Source organism: Manis pentadactyla, chromosome X (genome assembly GCF_030020395.1).
Source record: "Manis pentadactyla isolate mManPen7 chromosome X, mManPen7.hap1, whole genome shotgun sequence".
In the NCBI taxonomy this organism is placed as follows: domain Eukaryota; kingdom Metazoa; phylum Chordata; class Mammalia; order Pholidota; family Manidae; genus Manis; species Manis pentadactyla.
This window is the reverse complement of record NC_080038.1, coordinates 105,120,548-105,141,730: the sequence shown is the minus strand read 5'-3', so window position 1 is coordinate 105,141,730 and position 21,183 is coordinate 105,120,548.

Genomic DNA, 21,183 nt, shown 5'->3' with positions numbered 1-21,183 from the left:
CTTTTAATGTACATGTAAATTTCCCTAGTGTCTTGTTGCATGTCTTAAGAGCTTGGCTTTGTGATCAGGGAGGACATTCTCTCTGGCCTCTGCCACCTGGAGGGTCGATGTTCTGGTGTGGACCTGGCGGGCAGTCCCGTAGGCTATGGATCCAAAAATGTGTTTTTTGTGCTCCTGTGCCAGCTCTCAGGGGAGTTTGTTATAAGAGGTCCCAGCCTCTAAGGGCTCTAGTTGTCTCCATCTTGGTTGTTTGTTAGTGTTGGAAAAGTCCCATTCCAGTATCACCTGCCCAGTGTCACAGATTACCAGGTCTGTGAGTGGAGGCATCTCACATTTGTGATACCAGAGCCCACTACACCATCCTTACCGATTGCTTTCTTAGACTAGGGGAGTGAACTTTGTGGATCATCGGAACTGTATCATCTGTGCCCTCTAGGTGAGACAGGGACCGTGGGCTTAGTTGGAGTAGGGTGAGGGCCTCCGGGAAAGGCGGGGCAGAATATTTACAGTCAGAGCAATGTAACAATGGGCAAAGAAGTCCCCATTGAAACTCTGTTAAGCATTATGCAATGTCAAGGTCACACTAATTCTCTAGGGAAAGATACCTAAGAATATAGACATCTTCAGTGAGATCAGGTAAAGGTCAAAAGGCCAGAGCAACTTGGCCTAGAATGTTTGAGTGTTCTGCAAGGGTATCTCAGCATAACCCTTGACTCCACTGTCAGCCCTAGCAATCAGACAATGACCCAGCCCACCTTGAGGGCAGGGCAGGTGATCCAAGTCCACACCCCTAAGTTTTTTTTCATGTTCTCGAAAAATCCTCAACTGCCTATAAAACCCCCTAGAGAATGCACCACTACGGGCTCTCTTGTCCCTCCTGGCGCTGGCCAGGAGCTCTTTCCTCTCACTGTATTTCTAAATAAAAGCCTCTCCCTGGCTCTCCTACCTTGGGTGTTTGTGAAGCTCATTGTTCAACTTCGCAAACAAGAACCCTGGCATCATAGGGATGTCCCTTGGGTCTTAGTGTAAGCCTTGAAAGTTCCCTCTGGGTCTTTCCATAGAAAGGCTTATTAGTTTGAGTCTCTACTATGATCCCATTTGTCATCAATGGCCAAATGATAGATCCTTTAAATTAGCTATATTTGAAAAAAAAAAATTGTTTATGCAGAGCTCTCAATTGTCTTATTAGTATAATGGCTAGCCTTAGGGATTCCCTTGACAAGATAAAATAGCTGAAATTAGGCTTGGAACAAAAATTAAAGTCCACATGCAACATAAATTCCTCTTAAAATCTAGCCCTGTATGCCTGTCTTAACTTCCTTTCCCTATAGATGTATAAGGAATACTTCAACCTAATCTCTAGGCCTAAAGAATACAGGTTACTCAGGTAAATGCTGAAAGCCAGGAAGTAAAATTTAATAAGGGGGTTTCAGAAGATTGGAGACTGACGAAAATTAAGCTTGGGGTGGATTAATGATTGTGCATTGAGCATTGACTCCCCTATACAGAATTTTATTGTTGTTAACAACCATTTGATCAATAAATATGAGAGATGCCCTCACAACAAAAAAAAAGGAAAAAAAAAAAGTACACACTTCCAATTGTAAAATAAATAAGTAACCGGGATGTAATGTATAGCATATGGAATATAGTCAAAATATGGTAACAACTTGGTATGGTGATAGCTGGTATCTAGAATTATCATGTATATAAATGTTGAATCACTGTGTTGTACACCTGAAACTAATATAATGTAATACTGTGTGTCAACTACCCTTCAATAAAAAATAATTATCTACAAAAAAAAAAAAATTTAATAAGGGTGGGTAAAATTGCAGTATTTCTAGAATCTCTCACCTGACCTTAGTGCATTTCCATATCAATAGGTGTTTCCAAGGGGTGCAGAGAAGCAGTCCACCTCCATATCAATAGGTGATTACAAGGGTGGTGGGGAGCAAGGATATATCTGGACTGGAGAGGTTTGCTGGGATTTCTTTTTGCAGCCAGGTTGTGAGAGACATGGGCCAGCAAAAGTGGATGACAGCTTGTAAGCAATAAATGGCTTTCTCCCACTTTATTTCTCCCTTTAATTGATTTTGGCTTCAAAGGTAATTTGCCCCAGGCTGGGAACTTATTTCCCCCCCTGGAGTTACAACAAGCATCTGAGACTGCTTTGCTCCCACCTTCCAGGGCTCTATAATCACACACTACCAGCTACAGGAATTTCCATGCAATGTCTTTTGCAAATGTAACTTGGACCATTCACTGAAAACAATTTTTCATGTCCCCTGGACAGAGCAGAGACTTTTAAAGCCCTTTAACCACCACTTTCAGAAAATCCTACCAAATTTATACAGGAGTTAAAAAAATTAGTGACTATTCACAATCCCCTAAGGAGGAAAACAGTTGACAAGAAGTGCTGGTAGGCCCTCCTGCAAAAGATCAACAGAAGTCCAATGGTCTGGGACTGACAGGGGAGGGAAATGGAATTTCATGATGCCCCTTCTTTCAAAAATCCAGACCTACTGAAATAGCTTTTGCCTTCTTGCTCATCTCTTTAGCTTTCCGCCTGCCTGGCACATGTGGGCTAATGGTTCTTTCTTTGATTATCTTTGGAAGTAACTCTAGATCTTGTGAATATCTTTTGCATCCCCTTTGAGGTTGCCTCTTGGGTCCATGGAGGTGTTTAATATTTCCAGAAATATTTACTGTTTGTCTCTGAAATCTGAAAGTATTTTGGAAAATTTTAATAACTATGAAAGCATTTTTGGCCAAAGTGGAAAATGATATTCAGATACTGATAGAAAATTTTTTAGGCTTTCTCCCTAAGCTGAATGTACCCAGAGGAAAAGAAAACATTTCAACATAGGCAGACATCTCTATCTAAAAATTCAGGCCTTGCTTATTCATCTTAAAATGCTTGTAGATATTATCTTAAAAATTAGGACATTTGAAAACAGAATTATCTTGGACTTGAGGAAAGGAAATATTTAAATATTACCATAGACCTCTGATAATAACAAACTCAACCTTGAAGAGAAATGTGGATACTTTCTGTGCTTTTATGATATAAATTTTCTACCTCCATCTTATCTAGGACCTTTAAAATACAAACTTCAGGGAAATGTTTCTCATCAGAGATTTTTAAAAAAAGTATTTAGAAATCAGAAGTTGTGAAAATCTTTGCAAGTATTAGTAGCTAGAAAATCTTTGCAGCTATTTGTAGGTTTCTCTGTGTATGTGTCTTATAAGTGGGAGATGTTTTTCTACCTCCAAGTGGTATTATTAAAGTTAATTGGTTTAAAAACAAGTACTTGTAAGAATTGGGCATTATGAAACTCTTAAATTCTGATAGTAACTAACACAAATGTTTTTCAAGTTCATGTGATCTAGATAATCTTTGGTAAATTAAAACTAAGTTTAGTTTAATTAAAATAGACATGTTTTCAGAGTTATAAGCATTAGAATTAAAAAAAGTAATAGAAGGCCTATAAAAAGGAATTTAATGTGAGCTCATGCTAAGATTAAACAAGTTTTAATATCACATATACTGTGTAAGGTTGGAGGCACCAGAGGGAGGGGTGAGCACATCAGACACTGATGACGTGCCAAAGTCCCTGGCTGCTACCCCCTCCCAACCTGAAAAATGTGCCTTAGGCTAACCAATCCTCACACCGCTGTAAATCTATGCTCTGCCTCTCTCAACCTTCTTTAAAAACTCGCTGCCTGCCCTGCTGAGCGTGACTTCCCCAGCCTGTGATAGCCAGACCGGGGAACATCACCTGGGAATTGCGCTCAAATAAACTGCCTGGCCCTTTGTTGCCTCTCATCGCCTGCTTATTTCGGCTAGAATTTATCTTACATTTGGTGCCAAAAAACCCAGGAAGGAGCGTGAGCGCGGGGCCCCGACTGGCCACTGGTGGCCCTGCCCCCTCCTTCCCCGACCCGGGACCTCAGCCTGCTCTCTGCTGCGTGGACTGTTTTCCGGTGAGTCCCTCAGTTTCCCCCGGTCTGTTTCCCTTCCTAACTCCGTTTTCACCTGGTCTGTCCAAAATCGTAGCTACGTCCAGTTTGGGGCATCCAGCCCCTGGGCACCCAGCTCATCCGCTGTGGGCATCCGGGATACCTGCCCCTGGCCCTGCGGTGTGGGAGACGTCCCTCACCCAGGCTCCCAGGCCATCTCCCCTGACTTGGTGCGCTTGGGACGCTGGGCGCTCCTCTCAGCAGGATTAGTTGGGAGGGTGACACAGATATGGGGAAACAGCCCTCAAAAGCAGAGGCTCAGACCCCGTTGCGGTGTCTCATTTCTAATTTGGCAACTCTATATTTGTCCTGGGAAGTTTGCAAATGGAAGCTAGTCTTTCTTTGCTCTGAGGCCAGGCCTCAGTATCCCTTGGACAATCAATCTCACTGGCCCCCTGAGGGAACTTTCAATATTGGCCTCCTCACCGACTTAACTAATTATTGCCACCGGAGCGGAGAGTGGGGTGAAATCCCATATGTGCAGGCGTTTTGGACTTTGCGCTCCCGCCCAGACCTTTATATTAAGTGTTCAATGACTCAGGTTCTCCTGGCCTGATCTCCAGTTAAAGATTGTCAGCCTCTTACTCTGCCCAGTCCTTCTTCCTTTTCAGATCCGCCAGAGGACCTTAGTCTCCTACCTCTCTCAGCTCGCTACCCCCACCCCTCGCCGCCACCATCTTTAAGTTCTTTGTCCTCCCCCCATGTTGCTGCCATTTTCAAGTCTTTTGTTCCCAGCCACGCTGCCTTCCTGCTCCTCTCCTCTTCCGGTGGCTGCACCACCCCCTCCCACTCTCCTTCCGCCTTCACTGCCCTCTTCCCCCACCGGAACACGCTCCTCCTGCCCTCCAGCTCTGGAAGCCATGGACAAGAAGCAAAAAAAGAAAGAAAGCAATTAAATATCAGTAACTCAAATCTTTATATCAGTTTGTCTGACTGTGTATATGTTTTTATATGAAGAGTGTTGCTAACTACAGACGTTATATCTCAATTTGTATATTTGTGTGTCTAAGTGTGTAAATGAAAAATATTTTCCTACCTCCAGATGGTAATAAAAATTGATTTAAAAACAAGCGCTGTGAAAATTGGGCATTCTGAAACTTCCAGAAAATCTAATAAAAAAATATTAAGCATTAATGCTAATTTAAGTTTTTTTTTTTTTTTTTTTTAATAATTATTTTTTATTGAAGGGTAGTTGACACACAGTATTACATTACATGAGTTTCAAGTGTACAACACAGTGGTAGAACATTTATATACATAATTCTAGGTTCCAGCTATCACCCTACCAGGCTGTTACAATATCTTGACTATATTCCTTATGCTATACATTACATCCCGGTTACTAATTTATTTTACCATTGGAAGTCTGTCCTTTTTTTTTTTTTTTTTGTGAGGGCATCTCTCATATTTATTGATCAAATGGTTGTTAACGACAATAAAATTCTGTATAGGGGAGTCAATGCTCAATGCACAATCATTATTCCACCCCAAGCCTAATTTTTGTCAGTCTCCAATCTTCTGAGGCATAACAAACAAGTTTTTACATGTAGAACAAATTCTTACATAATGAATAAGTTACATAGTGAACAGTACAAGGGCAGTCATCACAGAAACTTTCGGTTTTGCTCATGCATTATGAACTATAAACAGTCAGTTCAAATATGAATACTCATTTGGTTTTTATACTTGATTTATATGTGGATACCACATTTCTCTCTTTATTATTATTATTTTTAATAAAATGCTGAAGTGGTAGGTAGATACAAGATAAAGGTAGAAAACATAGTTTAGTGTTGTAAGAGAGCACATGTAGATGATCAGGTGTGTGCCTGTAGACTATGTGTTAATCCAAGCTAGACCAGGGCAATAAAACATCCACGTATGCAGAAGATTTCTCTCAGAACGGGGGGGTGAGGTTCTAAGCCTCACCTCTGTTGATCCCCAATTTCTCACCTGATGGCCCCCCTGCGACTGTGCCTGTCTTAGGTTGTTCCTCCCTTGAGGAATCTTACCCGTCTCTGGCTAACCAGTCATCTTCCGGGGCCATACAGGGAAATGTGAAGTTGGTAAGTGAGAGAGAAGCCTTATTGTTTGAAAAGGTTAGCTTTTTACTTCTTTGCATATTTATGCCCTGTGGCTTCTATGCCCAGCATTTGTCTTGAGGTATCTTTACCACTTGGAAGAATTATGATACTCGGTAAATTTGATATGAGGCACGAATTCTATTTAAGGGTTGTAATTAGGAAGGAAGAAGAAAAGCTATAGAAGTAGCAGGCGGAAGAAAACATGGGAAGATTGATTATTTCTTTGATATATCTTCTTGTAGAGTAACTTCAGCATGTATAGGTTTTAAGCTACTACTTAAATTGCACACACACATTAACATAATAGGAGTATAGTTACATAACCAAAGCATATCTGTAATTACCAGCCATCTGCAGTGTAACCAAGAAAACCAGTTAGGCACCTTAGGCATTTGTGAAAACTTATCTATGATATGGTGGATATTGTCCAAATGAACTTGAACAGTCTGAGAGAAATCAGACAAATTAAAACAACCCATTCCTGGGGACTGTTCACATGCCATATGTTCTTTTAACAATAAATAGTTTGTAGTTGTAAGACTTTGGAGCGCTACAATTTGCACTTCTCCAAATTCTTGGTTGAGTTCCAACAGTATAGATCCAGTCCAATTTTGTTGTTTTACTGTATGCACAGGCCAGCTTAGATATCTCCTTCCTCATTCCCATGGCAGGTCCAGGAACTGGTGTAATGAGTGCATCTACAGCTGTAGCAGTGCGTGGATCTTTGTTGGGGTTTTTTGATGATCATCTTCTGGCATGAGTCTTCCAGAGGGTGCAGATGTTGGAAGTTCTTTTTCATATCGTATCTTAGTTCATTTTCGGGGTAGCCCAATTAGGCTTTGATCCTCTGTATAAACACAAACAGACCCTTTGCCTACACTTTTATATGCCCTTTATACCCTTGTGTAGAACTCGTTGGAGGTTACCACACAGGAATTGCCCTTTTTTTTTTTTTTTTTTTTTTTGCTATCACTAATCTACACTTACATGACGAATATTATGTTTACTAGGCTCTCCCCTATACCAGGTCTCCCCTATAAACCCCTTTACAGTCACTGTCCATCAGCATAGCAAAATGTTGTAGAATCACTACTTGCCTTCTCTGTGTTGTACAGCCCTCCCTTTTCTCCTACCCCCCCATGCATGTTAATCTTAATACCCCCCTACTTCTCCCCCCCTTATCCCTCCCTACCCACCCATCCTCCCCAGTCCCTTTCCCTTTGGTACCTGTTAGTCCATTCTTGAGTTCTGTGATTCTGCTGCTGTTTTGTTCCTTCAGTTTTTCCTTTGTTCTTATATTCCACAGATAAGTGAAATCATTTGGTATTTCTCTTTCTCCGCTTGGCTTGTTTGACTGAGCATAATGCCCTCCAGCTCCATCCATGTTGCTGCAAATGATTGGATTTGCCCTTTTCTTATAGCTGAGTAGTATTCCATTGTGTATATGTACCACATCTTCTTTATCCATTCATCTATTGATGGACATTTAGGTTGCTTCCAATTCTTGGCTATTGTAAATAGTGCTGCGATAAACATAGGGGTGCATCTGTCTTTCTCAAACTTGATTGCTGCATTCTTAGGGTAAATTCCTAGGAGTGGAATTCCTGGGTCAAATGGTAAGTCTGTTTTGAGCATTTTGATGTACCTCCATACTGCTTTCCACAATGGTTGAACTAACTTACATTCCCACCAGCAGTGTAGGAGGGTTCCCCTTTCTCCACAGCCTCGCCAACATTTGTTGTTGTTTGTCTTTTGGATGGCAGCCATCCTTACTGGTGTGAGGTGATACCTCATTGTAGTTTTAATTTGCATTTCTCTGATAATTAGCGATGTGGAGCATCTTTTCATGTGTCTGTTGGCCATCTGTATTTCTTTTTTGGAGAACTGTCTGTTCAGTTCCTCTGCCCATTTTTTAATTGGGTTATTTGTTTTTTGTTTGTTGAGGCGTGAGAGCTCCTTATATATTCTGGACGTCAAGCCTTTATCGGATGTGTCATTTTCAAATATATTCTCCCATACTGTAGGGATCCTTCTTGTTCTATTGATGGTGTCTTTTGCTGTACAGAAGCTTTTCAGCTTAATATAGTCCCACTTACTCATTTTTGCTGTTGTTTTCCTTGCCCGGGGAGATATGTTCAAGAAGAGGTCACTCATGTTTATGTCTAAGAGGTTTTCGCCTATGTTTTCTTCCAAGAGTTTAATGGTTTCATGGCTTACATTCAGGTCTTTGATCCATTTTGAGTTTACTTTTGTATATGGGGTTAGACAATGGTCCAGTTTCATTCTCCTACATGTAGCTGTCCAGTTTTGCCAGCACCACCTGTTGAAGAGACTGTCATTTCGCCATTGTATGTCCATGGCTCCTTTATCAAATATTAATTGACCATATATGTCTGGGTTAATGTCTGGATTCTCTAGTCTGTTCCATTGGTCTGTGGCTCTGCTCTTGTGCCAGTACCAAATTGTCTTGATTACTATGGCTTTATAGTAGAGCTTGAAGTTGGGGAGTGAGATCCCCCCTACTTTATTCTTCTTTCTCAGGATTGCTTTGGCTATTCGGCGTCTTTGGTGTTTCCATATGAATTTTTGAATTATTTGTTCCAGTTCATTGAAGAATGTTGCTGGTAGTTTCATAGGGATTGCATCAAATCTGTATATTGCTTTGGGCAGGATGGCCATTTTAACGATATTAATTCTTCCTAGCCACGAGCATGGGATGAGTTTCCATCTGTTAGTGTCCCCTTTAATTTCTCTTAAGAGTGACTTGTAGTTTTCAGAGTATAAGTCTTTCACTTCTTTGGTTAGGTTTATTCCTAGGTATTTTATTTTTTTGGATGCAATTGTGAATGGAGTTGTTTTCCTGATTTCTCTCTCTGTTGGTTCATTGTTAGTATATAGGAAAGCCACAGATTTCTGTGTGTTGATTTTGTATCCTGCAACTTTGCTGTATTCCGATATCAGTTCTAGTAGTTTTGGGGTGGAGTCTTTAGGGTTTTTTATGTACAGTATCATGTCATCTGCAAATAGTGACAGTTTAACTTCTTCTTTACCAATCTGGATTCCTTGTATTTCTTTATTTTGTCTGATTGCCGTGGCTAGGACCTCCAGTACTATGTTAAATAACAGTGGAGAGAGTGGGCATCCCTGTCTAGTTCCCGATCTCAGAGGAAATGCTTTCAGCTTCTCGCTGTTCAATATAATGTTGGCTGTGGGTTTATCATAGATGGCCTTTATTATGTTGAGGTACTTGCCCTCTATTCCCATTTTGCTGAGAGTTTTTAACATGAATGGATGTTGAACTTTGTCAAATGCTTTTTCAGCATCTATGGAGATGATCATGTGGTTTTTGTCTTTCTTTTTGTTGATGTGGTGGATGATGTTGATGGACTTTCGAATGTTGTACCATCCTTGCATCCCTGGAATGAATCCCACTTGGTCATGGTGTATGATCCTTTTGATGTATTTTTGAATTCGGTTTGCTAATATTTTGTTGAGTATTTTTGCATCTACGTTCATCAGGGATATTGGTCTGTAGTTTTCTTTTTTGGTGGGGTCTTTGCCTGGTTTTGGTATTAGGGTGATGTTAGCTTCATAGAATGAGTTTGGGAGTATCCCCTCCTCCTCTATTTTTTGGAAAACTTTAAGGAGAATGGGTATTATGTCTTCCCTGTATGTCTGATAAAATTCCGAGGTAAATCCATCTGGCCCGGGGGTTTTGTTCTTTGGTAGTTTTTTGATTACCTCTTCAATTTCGTTGCTGGTAATTGGTCTGTTTAGATTTTCTGTTTCTTCCTGGGTCAATCTTGGAAGGTTATATTTTTCTAGGAAGTTGTCCATTTCTCCTAGGTTTCCCAGCTTGTTAGCATATAGGTTTTCATAGTATTCTCCAATAATTCTTTGCATTTCCGTGGGGTCCGTCGTGATTTTTCCTTTCTCGTTTCTGATACTGTTGATTTGTGTTGACTCTCTTTTCTTCTTAATAAGTCTGGCTAGAGGCTTATCTATTTTGTTTATTTTCTCGAAGAACCAGCTCTTGGTTTCATTGATTTTTGCTATTGTTTTATTCTTCTCAATTTTATTTATTTCTTCTCTGATCTTTATTATGTCCCTCCTTCTGCTGACCTTAGGCCTCATCTGTTCTTCTTTTTCCAATTTCGATAATTGTGACATTAGACCATTCATTTGGGATTGCTCTTCCTTTTTTAAATATGCTTGGATTGCTATATACTTTCCTCTTAAGACTGCTTTTGCTGTGTCCCACAGAAGTTGGGGCTTAGTGTTGTTGTTGTCATTTGTTTCCATATATTGCTGGATCTCCATTTTGATTTGGTCATTGATCCATTGATTATTTAGGAGCGTGTTGTTAAGTCTCCATGTGTTCGTGAGCCTCTTTGCTTTCTTTGTACAGTTTATTTCTAGTTTTATGCCTTTGTGGTCTGAAAAGTTGGTTGGTAGGATTTCAATCTTTTGGAATTTTCTGAGGCTCTTTTTGTGGCCTAGTATGTGGTCTATTCTGGAGAATGTTCCATGTGCACTTGAGAAGAATGTATATCCCGCTGCTTTTGGATGTAGAGTTCTATAGATGTCTATTAGGTCCATCTGCTCTACTGTGTTGTTCAGTGCTTCCGTGTCCTTACTTATTTTCTGCCCAGTGGATCTATCCTTTGGGGTGAGTGGTGTGTTGAAGTCTCCTAGAATGAATGCATTGCAGTCTATATCCCCCTTTAGTTCTGTTAGTATTTGTTTCACATATGCTGGTGCTCCTGTGTTGGGTGCATATATATTTAGAATGGTTATATCCTCTTGTTTGACTGAGCCCTTTATCATTATGTAGTGTCCTTCTTTATCTCTTGTTACTTTCTTTGTTTTGAAGTCTATTTTGTCTGATATTAGTACTGCAACCCCTGCTTTCTTCTCACTGTTGTTTGCTTGAAATATGTTTTTCCATCCCTTGACTTTTAGTCTGTACATGTCTTTGGGTTTGAGGTGAGTTTCTTGTAAGCAGCATATAGATGGGTCTTGCTTTTTTATCCATTCTGTTACTCTGTGTCTTTTGATTGGTGCATTCAACCCATTAACATTTAGGGTGACTATTGAAAGATATGTACTTATTGCCATTGCAGGCTTTAAATTCGTGGTTACCAAAGGTTCAAGGTTAGCCTCTTTAGTATCTTACTGCCTAACTTAGCTCGCTTATTGAGCTGTTATATACACTGTCTGGAGATTCTTTTCTTCTCTCCCTTCTTGTTCCTCCTCCTCGATTCTTCATATGTTGGGTGTTTTGTGCTGTGCTCTTTCTAGGAGTGCTCCCATCTAGAGCAGTCCCTGTAAGATGTTCTGTAGAGGTGGTTTGTGGAAAGCAAATTCCCTCAGCTTTTGTTTGTCTGGGAATTGTTTAATCCCACCGTCATATTTGAATGATAGTCGTGCTGGATACAGTATCCTTGGTTCAAGGCCCTTCTGTTTCATTGTATTAAATATATCATGCCATTCTCTTCTGGCCTGTAGGGTTTCTGTTGAGAAATCTGACGTTAGCCTGATGGGTTTCCCTTTATAGGTGACCTTTTTCTCTCTAGCTGCCTTTAACACTCTTTCCTTGTCCTTGATCTTTGCCATTTTAATTATTATGTGTCTTGGTGTTGCCCTTCTTGGATCCTTTCTGTTGGGGGTTCTGTGTATTTCCGTGGTCTGTTTGATTACTTCCTCCCCCAGTGTGGGGAAGTTTTCAGCAATTATTTCTTCTAAGATACTTTCCATCTCTTTGCCTCTCTCTTCTTCTTCTGGGACCCCTATAATACGGATATTGCTCCTTTTAGATTGGTCACACAGTTCTCTTAATATTGTTTCATTCCTGGAGATCCTTTTGTCTCTCTCTATGTCAGCTTCCATGCGTTCCTGTTCTCTGATTTCAATTCCATCAATGGCCTCTTGCATTCTATCCATTCTGCTTATAAACCCTTCCAGAGTTTGTTTCATTTCTGCGATCTCCTTTCTGGCATCTGTGATCTCTTTCCGGACTTCATCCCATTTTTCTTGCGTGTTTCTCTGCATCTCTGTCAGCATGTTTATGATTCTTATTTTGAATTCTTTGTCAGGAAGACTGGTTAGGTCTGTCTCCTTCTCTGGTGTTGTCTCTGTGATCTTTGTCTGCCTGTAGCTTTGCCTTTTCATGGTGATAGGAATAGTCTGCAGAACTGGGACGAGTGACGGCTGGAAGGACTTCCTTTCTTGTTGGTTTGTGGCCCTCCTCTCCTGGGAGAACAGCGGCCTCTAGTGGCTTGTGCTGCGCAGCTGCGCGCAGACAGGGTTTCTGCTTCCTGCCCGGCTGCTATGGAGTTAATCTCCGCTGTTGCTGTGGGCGTGGCCTGGCTCGGGCAGCTACTCCAAAATGGTGGAGTCGCGTTGGAGCAGGAGCTGCTGGGAGGCTATTTATCTCCGTAAGGGGCCTCCCTGCTCCCTGCAGCCCAGGGGTTAGGGTGCCCAGAGATCCCGGATTCCCTACCTCTGGATTAAGTGGCCCACCCTGCCCCTTTAAGACTTCCAAAAAGCACCCGCCAAAACAAAACAACAACCACAAAAAAAAACAAGAAAAAAAATTTTTTTAATTAAAAAAAAAAAAAAAATTTTTAATTAAAAAAAAAAAAGGTGGTCGTTCGTTTTTCTTTATTCTCCGGTGCCAGCCTCAGGCCTCTGCTCACCGGTCTTTCTGCCCTGTTTCCCTAATATTGGGGTCCCTGTCCCTTTAAGACTTCCAAAAAGCGCTCGCCAAAACAAAGCAGCAAAAAAGCAAAAAAAAAAAAAAAAAAATGGTCGCGCGCTTTTCTTATGTCCTCTGTCGCCCAGCCTCCAGTGCCCGCTCACTGTTCTTGCTGCCCTGTTTTCCCAGTATCGAGGGCCCTGCACTCTGGTCCGGATGGCTGGGGCTGGGTGTTCGGCATCCCTGGGCTCCGTCTCCCTCCCGCTCTGCCTGCTCTTCTCCCGCCGGGAGCTGGGGGGAGGGGCGCTCGGCTCCCGCGGGGCCGGGGCTTGTATCTTACCCCCTTCGCGAGGCGCTGGGTTCTCTCAGGTGTGGATGTGGTCTGGATATTGTCCTGTGTCCTCTGGTCTTTATTCTAGGAAGGGTTGTCTTTGTTATATTTTCATAGATATATGTTGTTTTGGGAGGAGATTTCCGCTGCTCTACTCACGCCGCCATCTTCCGCCCCTTGTAATGCTAATTTAAGTTTAACTGAAACAGACATGTCCTTATATTTATCAGCTGCCAAAATTTACTTAAAGTCATTTAAGTTGATGTTATCTGTTAAACATTTCAAGAAGATGCTTAAAGAAAAGCTTAACTTTGTCTAACGTTTGGTAAAAGTTTTGTAAGTAATCTAACAGTTGCTAAAAATAAGTAAACAAGTGTAGCAAATAAACATCTTAATAATAATACTGTATTAATGTATAACAGTGTATATATATATGCAAACAGCCTGAGAATTTTTGTGGTAACCAAAATTCTTACGTTTGCTAAGTTATACAGACATATTTTGTGCCTAATGAGAAATTGTGCTGTAAAGCACATTTCCAAAAATGATAATATACGTTCATAGATGTATCAATCTGAAGAATGCTACTGTAATAGTTTACAGTGGCCTGTTTTTCAGTGTTCACTGAAGGTTAAAGTAATAGTTTTAAGTTCTAATTAAAACTACTTAAAGTAATAAGGAAAACATTTCTGCATGCTAAAGAATGTGTCTTTTGATTAAAGAAAGTAATTTTGTTCTAAGTTGTTTATTTAGAGGGAGAACTCTAAATGTAAAAAGGTTGTAGAAAGTTTGTAGAAGAATTTAATATGGTCATGCTATAAAAATTAAAGCAAATGAGTCTTGGTATCAAGTACACAGCAAAATTAGAATTTTGTTTTCAGTTAAAAAGGACAAAGTTTTCTTAACTGTTAGTCTGCTCTTAATATTAAAAAATTGCAATGAGTTCTCTAATTGTTTTATCAAGGCAGTTTCTCATGCTTAAAGTCTTAGTGAGTTGTCGGAGTATTTAAGAAAATGAGATCTTAATATTAAAAGTGAAGGGCCCCCACCCATAAGATGGCGAAACTCCTGCTTCTCTTCCGGGCCCTCGATTCCCGCCGGTGCCATCTGAACCCCAATCACCCCTCGCCCCCCTAATCCCAGCACCTAGCCAATAGCCACCAGCCCCATAGAAGTAACACCACAATCACCCCATGCCCCTTCCTATATAACCCAGCACCTTTCCCTAATAAAGCAGAATTCTCTGGTGAATTGCTGCTGTGTGTCGCTCCTTTCCTTTCAAAAAGGACTAAAAGTTAAAGTTTGCTAACAACTGTGTAACCTTCTTTATTTGCCTTTGAGGTATTTTGCTGTTGTTCTGGTTAAATAGATAAGGATTGCTTCATGACAACCTATAATCCTATTTAAGCAAGTGCCAAAGAAAATTTCTTCTGACAACTTCCCAAAATCAAATTCAAAAAGGTGCTTTTACCTCTAGTTAACTCTGATATTTTCCAGAGGGCCCCTGGAACATGTCAGAGGAATTTTTTTCTCATTGGAGAAAGTATTTGGCTAATTTGGCTTATTTATCTGATATATATTTACCTAGAAAGCACTGTCAAAGGGAATGATGCTAAACTTTGTTACTGAATGTTTTGTGTTAAAGAAATATCAGAATTTCCTTATGTCAACTGCCTTATAGTAAGCTCTCATCAGATCTTTAACCATTGTCATTTGTAAGTCTTTTGTCATTTATAGTCACTGTTTTATTACTCCTAAGCTAGTAAAGAACTAGATTTCAGCAGGACAAGTATTAATTACATAAGATTAAGTAAACTAAAGAAGATGATTTTGTGGCTTTTTGCTTCAAATGTTGCTGATGGTGTTTTAAGCTTTTTCTCTTAAACTGACAACAGTTTAGTAAATGACTGCCTTTATAAGCAGAATTGAAACTTTATCTTTCTCTCTACCTGATCCCTCCAAAATTTAAAAACTCAGTGACTATTTTTATATTTCATTGCAGTATGTTTATTTGCACAAGTTCAGTAAGAATCTGCTTTCCTTGTAAGAGGACCAATTAAAAACACTAGTTATATTACCAAAGCTTTGACTGGAACATCATACCTGAGAAACACGTGTGTAAACTCAGATATGAACAGACAGCTTTAAGGAACTAAGGTTGACTTTATAAAGCCAACAAAGCCCCTTGGAAGAACTAGCCTGGTACCTTGCTTACAGAGTTCCCAGCAGCCTTACCAGGTGAGTAAAGAAGGTCACTTCCTGGCAGGTGCAGGAACCTCAAGATGTCTCAGGGACCTCGAGAAGAGAAGAATTCACCCAAATCTACAGGTACTGCAGGCAAAACCTGATGGCAAGTCTGGCTGGGCTTTCTGGCCTCAAGAGACCTTTAAAAATTCAATCTGAAGTTCCTTACAGAAAGTCCCATCAAAGCACATTTAAAAGATCCCATGTAATCAATTACTCTTCTTGCTGCACTTATACAAATAATCAAGCCAACTGTTAATTACTTTTCTTAATCTGGCTACTTCTAATAAAAATGAAAGTGATTTTAGAGAAAAGTATTGTTTCAATAATGCAGTCTTATCTATACTAAATCCTAACACTAGTCATTGAGATGTAAACTCGATCCAGAATTCTAATTTCCCCATGATACCTGGCTATGATTCTCAATTAGACTCTTCATATTTCTAGTTCTCATATTCAGCCATGCAGTCTTAATCTCATCAAGTTTGTCCTTCCAGAATAGAAAATCCAACTCCAGATGTTGCTATTTAACCTAATAACACAATTTGTTCTATCTTGCCTAGAAGCCACAAAACTGCAAATAGTAATAGAAATGAAACCCAGAATAGAAGCGCCAACCTTCTGAGACCCTCTCAACTGACCAGTGATGGAAACTTAGCTACACCCTTTACTGAGCCCCCTCTCAGCATGAAGCAGCCAGATCGAGTCAGCGCTCATTATAACCAAAAGGCTGGAATGTAAGGTTGGAGGCACCAGAGGGAGGGGTGAGCACGTCAGACATTGATGACGTGCCAAAGTCCCTGGCTGCTGCCCCCTCCCAACCTGAAAACTGTGCCTTAGGCTAACCAATCCTCGCCCGCTGTAAATCTAAGCTCTGCCTCCCCCTACCTTCTTTAAAAACTCGCTGCCTGCCCTGCTGAGCATGACTTCCCTGGCCTGTGATAGCCAGACCAGGGAACATCACCCAGGAATTGTGCTCAAATAAACTGCCTGGCCCTTTGTTGCCTCGCCTGCTTATTTTGGTTAGAATTTATCTTCCATACTGCAAGATTAGAGTTTTGTTTTCTCTTTGTTAAAAGGACAAAGTTTTCTTGAACTATTGGACTGCTCTTAAATTACCAAGAGATTATGAGTAAACTTTGTGGATCATGGGAGCTGCATCATCTGTACCCTCTAAGGATGTCTCTAGAGGTATTGATTTCATAATGATCTGTGATCCTGTTTAGTTCAAACCTTTTGATATTTTTGACAAATTCCCAAAATCAAATTTCAAAAAAGTCCTTTTTAACCTCTAACTCTGAGATTTTCCAGGGGGCCCCTGGAACATGTCAAAATTTTCTTCTCACAAGAGAGAGATACTTAACTAAATTAGGCCTATTTATTTGGAATCTTAAATTATATGGGAAGCATTGTCAAATAAGTGATGAGTATATTGGTGTAGAAAAATGCTATTAAAATGTGCTCTAGAAATTACATGAAACTCCTAGAAATCTGATGTTCTGCTATGTCATTAGCTTAGAATATATGTGTCATAGAAATAACCAAATTTCCTTCTCAACTGCATTATAATAAACTCTCATCAGATCTTTAACCATTGCCATTTTTAAGTCTTTTGTTATTTATAGACAGTTACTGTTTTACTCCATGTAACTCTGGGTGGAAAATCTGGGGGCACAATACCTTTGAAACCGAAATCAGTTAAAAGGAGGAATAAAGTGGGAGAAACCTGTTTATTTCTTAAAAGCAGTCATCACACGTCTCTCCCTACCTGGCTGCATAAGAAGAGATCCCACCCAACCTCTCCATTCAGATATGCCCTCACTCACCCTGTAGTTACCTATTGACATGGAGATGAACTACTTCTCTCCACCACTTGGAAACACCTACTGATATGGAGATGCACTAAAGCCAGGCGAGAGATTCTGGAAATATTGCAATTTTACCCACACTCTGAAACTAGTGGAAAAATTGGATTCAAGCAGAGCAAGATTTAATAACATGGGACTGAAAGAACTGAGGGAGATGATTTTAATTTTTATGACTATTATTTGAAATCTTTTGTTTTTCCTGATTTAAGGGAGCTTTTTCTTAAGCCTTTGTGGCTTAACAGCAATTTGGCAAATTATGCCTTTGTAACCTGAATTGAAACATTTATCTTTTTCTCTCTACCTGATCCCATCAAAATTTGGAAACTTTCCGTGAGTGTTTTTATATTTTATGCCAATATGTCTATTTGCAAAAGTTCAATAAGAGTATGTTCTCCTTGTGTAACAGGACACATGATTGGAAATATTGGTTATATTATCAAGGATTTGACTGGAGTGTCATATTTGAGAGACATGCATAGACTCAGATATGACCAAACAGCCTTACATAACTAGGGTTAACTTTATGAAGCCGCTCAAGCCTCTTGGAAGAATTGGCCTGGTACCATGCTTACAGGGTTCCCAGCAGCCTGTCACTTCCTGGCAGGTGCAAAAACCCTCAGAATATCTTGGGACCTCGAGGAGAGTTAACCCAAATGTTTAGGTATTGCAAGCAGCATCTGATGGCAAGACCTTGGCTTGGCTTGGCTTTCTTAGTCTTGAGAGACTTTTAAAAGTTAAATCTGAAATTCCTTATGAAAAGTTCCAGCAAACCCCATTTACAAGAGCATATATGATCAATTGCTGTTCTTGGTGCACTTACGTAAATAATCATGCCAAGTGTTTTGAAGCTAAACTTGTTTTGCAAACAAGTTAGTCTTAATATTGTTACCTAATACTGTTCATTGTAAACTGGACTTGATACTGAATTCTTCTAGTTTCCTCCAGTGTCTGGCTCCTAATCATTAAACTAATGCTTTCAAATTTTCTCCCATCCTTCAGGCTTGGAATCATTGAGAACTAAAACTGTTAGGCAGGAAAATAGATATGAGTGGGGTGGAATGAGAATAAGGTCAGTAAAGCCCACTAGAAAGTATTCAGTTAACGAGTTAAAATTAGAAAGCCAGAAAAAGACTCAGAGTTAATGAGTTAATCAGTTAAAGCTCAAAAGATCAGGAGCAACTTGGCATGTTTGAATATTCCCCAGATAAAGAGAAGTATCTCAGCACAACCCATGTCTTCATTGTGTCAATTAGATCACCCATTGTAAAATTCACTCTAGCCTGCTAAAAGGCCCAGCTATAAACAGCATAATAAAGACAGGAAGATTCCATCTTAGAGCCAAAATTGCATCTTAAAAAATCTAGGAAGTTAAGAAGATTCTTAACATACTGTTTAACAAACAAACAATAACTCAGCCCACCCTGGGGGCAGGGCAGGTAGTCTTAATTGATACGCCCCCAGACCAGGAAGCTGCTATTCTGGTAAGAAATCAGCAGTAAATTTCTTAGGTTAATTTTGCAGAATTATCTAGGGGACGAATAAGAAAAGAGACTTAATGACTCTTCAAGGATGAACATTCTGGGACCATGTCTTGCCAATGGGTTTCAGCCCCAGGCAAGTTCGCTATGGATTCAGTGTGACCAAAGAAATTGACAGCAAAACGTTCTTTCGGGTGAAAGGGTTATATCCAACTTTATTTCCAGGTGGCAGGTCAGTCACTGGAATCCCGTTCACTCAGTGAGTCTGTATGCAGCAAGCCAGTCTCTGCTTCTGGGCCCCTCTGTCCGCACAGCTGTCCTCTGGACTTGTCTGCACAGCTGTTCCACACAGCCGTCCTCTGTGTCTCTCCACACAGTCATCCCACACAGCCGTCCTCTGGGCCTCTGTCCTCAGCACTGCCACCACTCCAGCCTCTGCTCTGCTCTGCTCTCCTACAGCCTTGCAGCCCTGCCATCATGTCGCGCCCAGAGCCCTGGGTGGAACTCTTCATATAGAGTCAACAGCCATGTATTTTCCACAGGTGTGCAGTGAGCTAGTCAACCGTGGCCAGGTGAGAATCCTGGCCACAGGAACTCATTTTATCCACAGACCACTTAACAAGTCCACACCCTTAGCCCTTTGAAAATCCTCAACCACCTATAAAACCCCAGACCCTAAACCTTTAGGGGTGCCTCTTCTCTGAGTTAGCCCACACTCCCCTTTCTATGAGTGTGCACCTTTTTGCTTTAAATAAACCTCTCACTGCTCAATTTATAACATTTTGTCTCTGTGCTTTTCTAGTGGTGTTTTTGTTACTTTGCTTTTTCATTCTAATCCTCCAGATTTCAGCTCAAACGTTCACTCTGTCCTATTTCAGGCAAGTAGGGAGGGGCTGCTGAGAGCTCATAACTGGGCTTGCAAATTACCATCACCTGGGTGACTTGAACGTAATTGCAGCTTAGAGTCATGCTTTTAAGTATCCTGCCTGAAAGTCTCCTTTCTTTGCCTCTAAGAAGTTTGCAGAACATAATCTCACCCCATCCAGTGCTCTGCAGCTCCCTCAAATCCTGGGGTGCTAGGGACTCATTCCCACATTGTGCAGATCCAAGCAGACACTGGACGCCAGGTGATGCTGGCTTAAGGAGTTAGCAGAGGGCGTGCTAAGTAGTAGTTTAATGAACTTCCTTTATTATTCTATTCTGTCATTCCCTGGCATTCTTACTTTAATAAATTCTTTTCTTACCTTGTACTCTGACTTCCTTGCGTCTCCGAACAAATGTCCCCCCAACAAAACTGCCCTTTTTCCTGAAGCTGTGCAAACTGAAGGTGAACTGGCTTGACGTGGACTTCAGAGAAATCACAACAGCCCATGTTTAGTCAATCTTCTTGCCCATTGCTGTGCAGGCCACTCTAAAAGATCACTAGGGACGTTTGAATTACAAACCTGGAAAATGTCAGATTGCCACCACCTGCTTCACTGAAGAAGCCTTAAGCTTGACATTTAGAAATCTCACTGGCATCACCCAGGACTCAGATACACTGGGCTTATAATTTGCTCCAAACATTCTTTGTTTTTCTTTTGTTTCCACAGAAATGTCTCTTTAATACTTGATTATTTGAACCATAGGTCTAACTTTGGGAACATGCTTGCATCATCACTCAATCGAACTGCCCTAGACTGATTAAATGAGATGGAACATTTATCACCTCAACTTTTAGTGTGAAACTTCCAGGGAACTTTCAAAATGGGAATTGTAGGGACCAAGGGGAGGCCACCGCAAGATGTGCCATTGTGACATAAAGACTTAGAACTGAAAATCAGCAAGGCCCAAGACTCAAGAATATACTTTGACCTCCCCTCTCTGACCCCCGACTGCATAAAAAGAATTAAATGGAGAAACTGCTCCAGGAGGAGAGCTATTACCATAGACAGCCATATTATAATGTAAAGTAGGGGTGGTAGACAGGGAGGGGTGTGACTAAGTCTGTTAAAAGTCCTCTGTGTGCCCCACCCTAGTTGCTTCTGTGTTGTCCATCAAGTATTTTGTCTATCAAACATTGACTCTCTTCATATTCCTGTGAATTCCTTCCTTTTGCCTTTGAAGTCTCAGACCCCAGCCCCCTTCTCCTTGGTTTGGGTTGACTTACACACCTCATTCTCCCTGACCGCCTTTAGAACCCATGTCTATGGTTTCCTGTGCATACACAACTAAACTTTGTTTTTTTCTCCTGTTAATCTGTCTCATGTCAATTTGATTGTTAGACCAGATAGAAGAACCTTGAGTGTTAGAGGCGATTTCTTCTTCCCCAACAACCCCAGGGCTAGAAGGATAAGTACCATAAAGGGGGCAGGTCAAGGAGTACAGAGAGAGAGAAAGAGGAGAGCTTTGATTCAAATAGGAGATTAAAGTTGCAAAACAAATGGAAGCATTAAGAACCAGAATGGGCCTCCTGCAA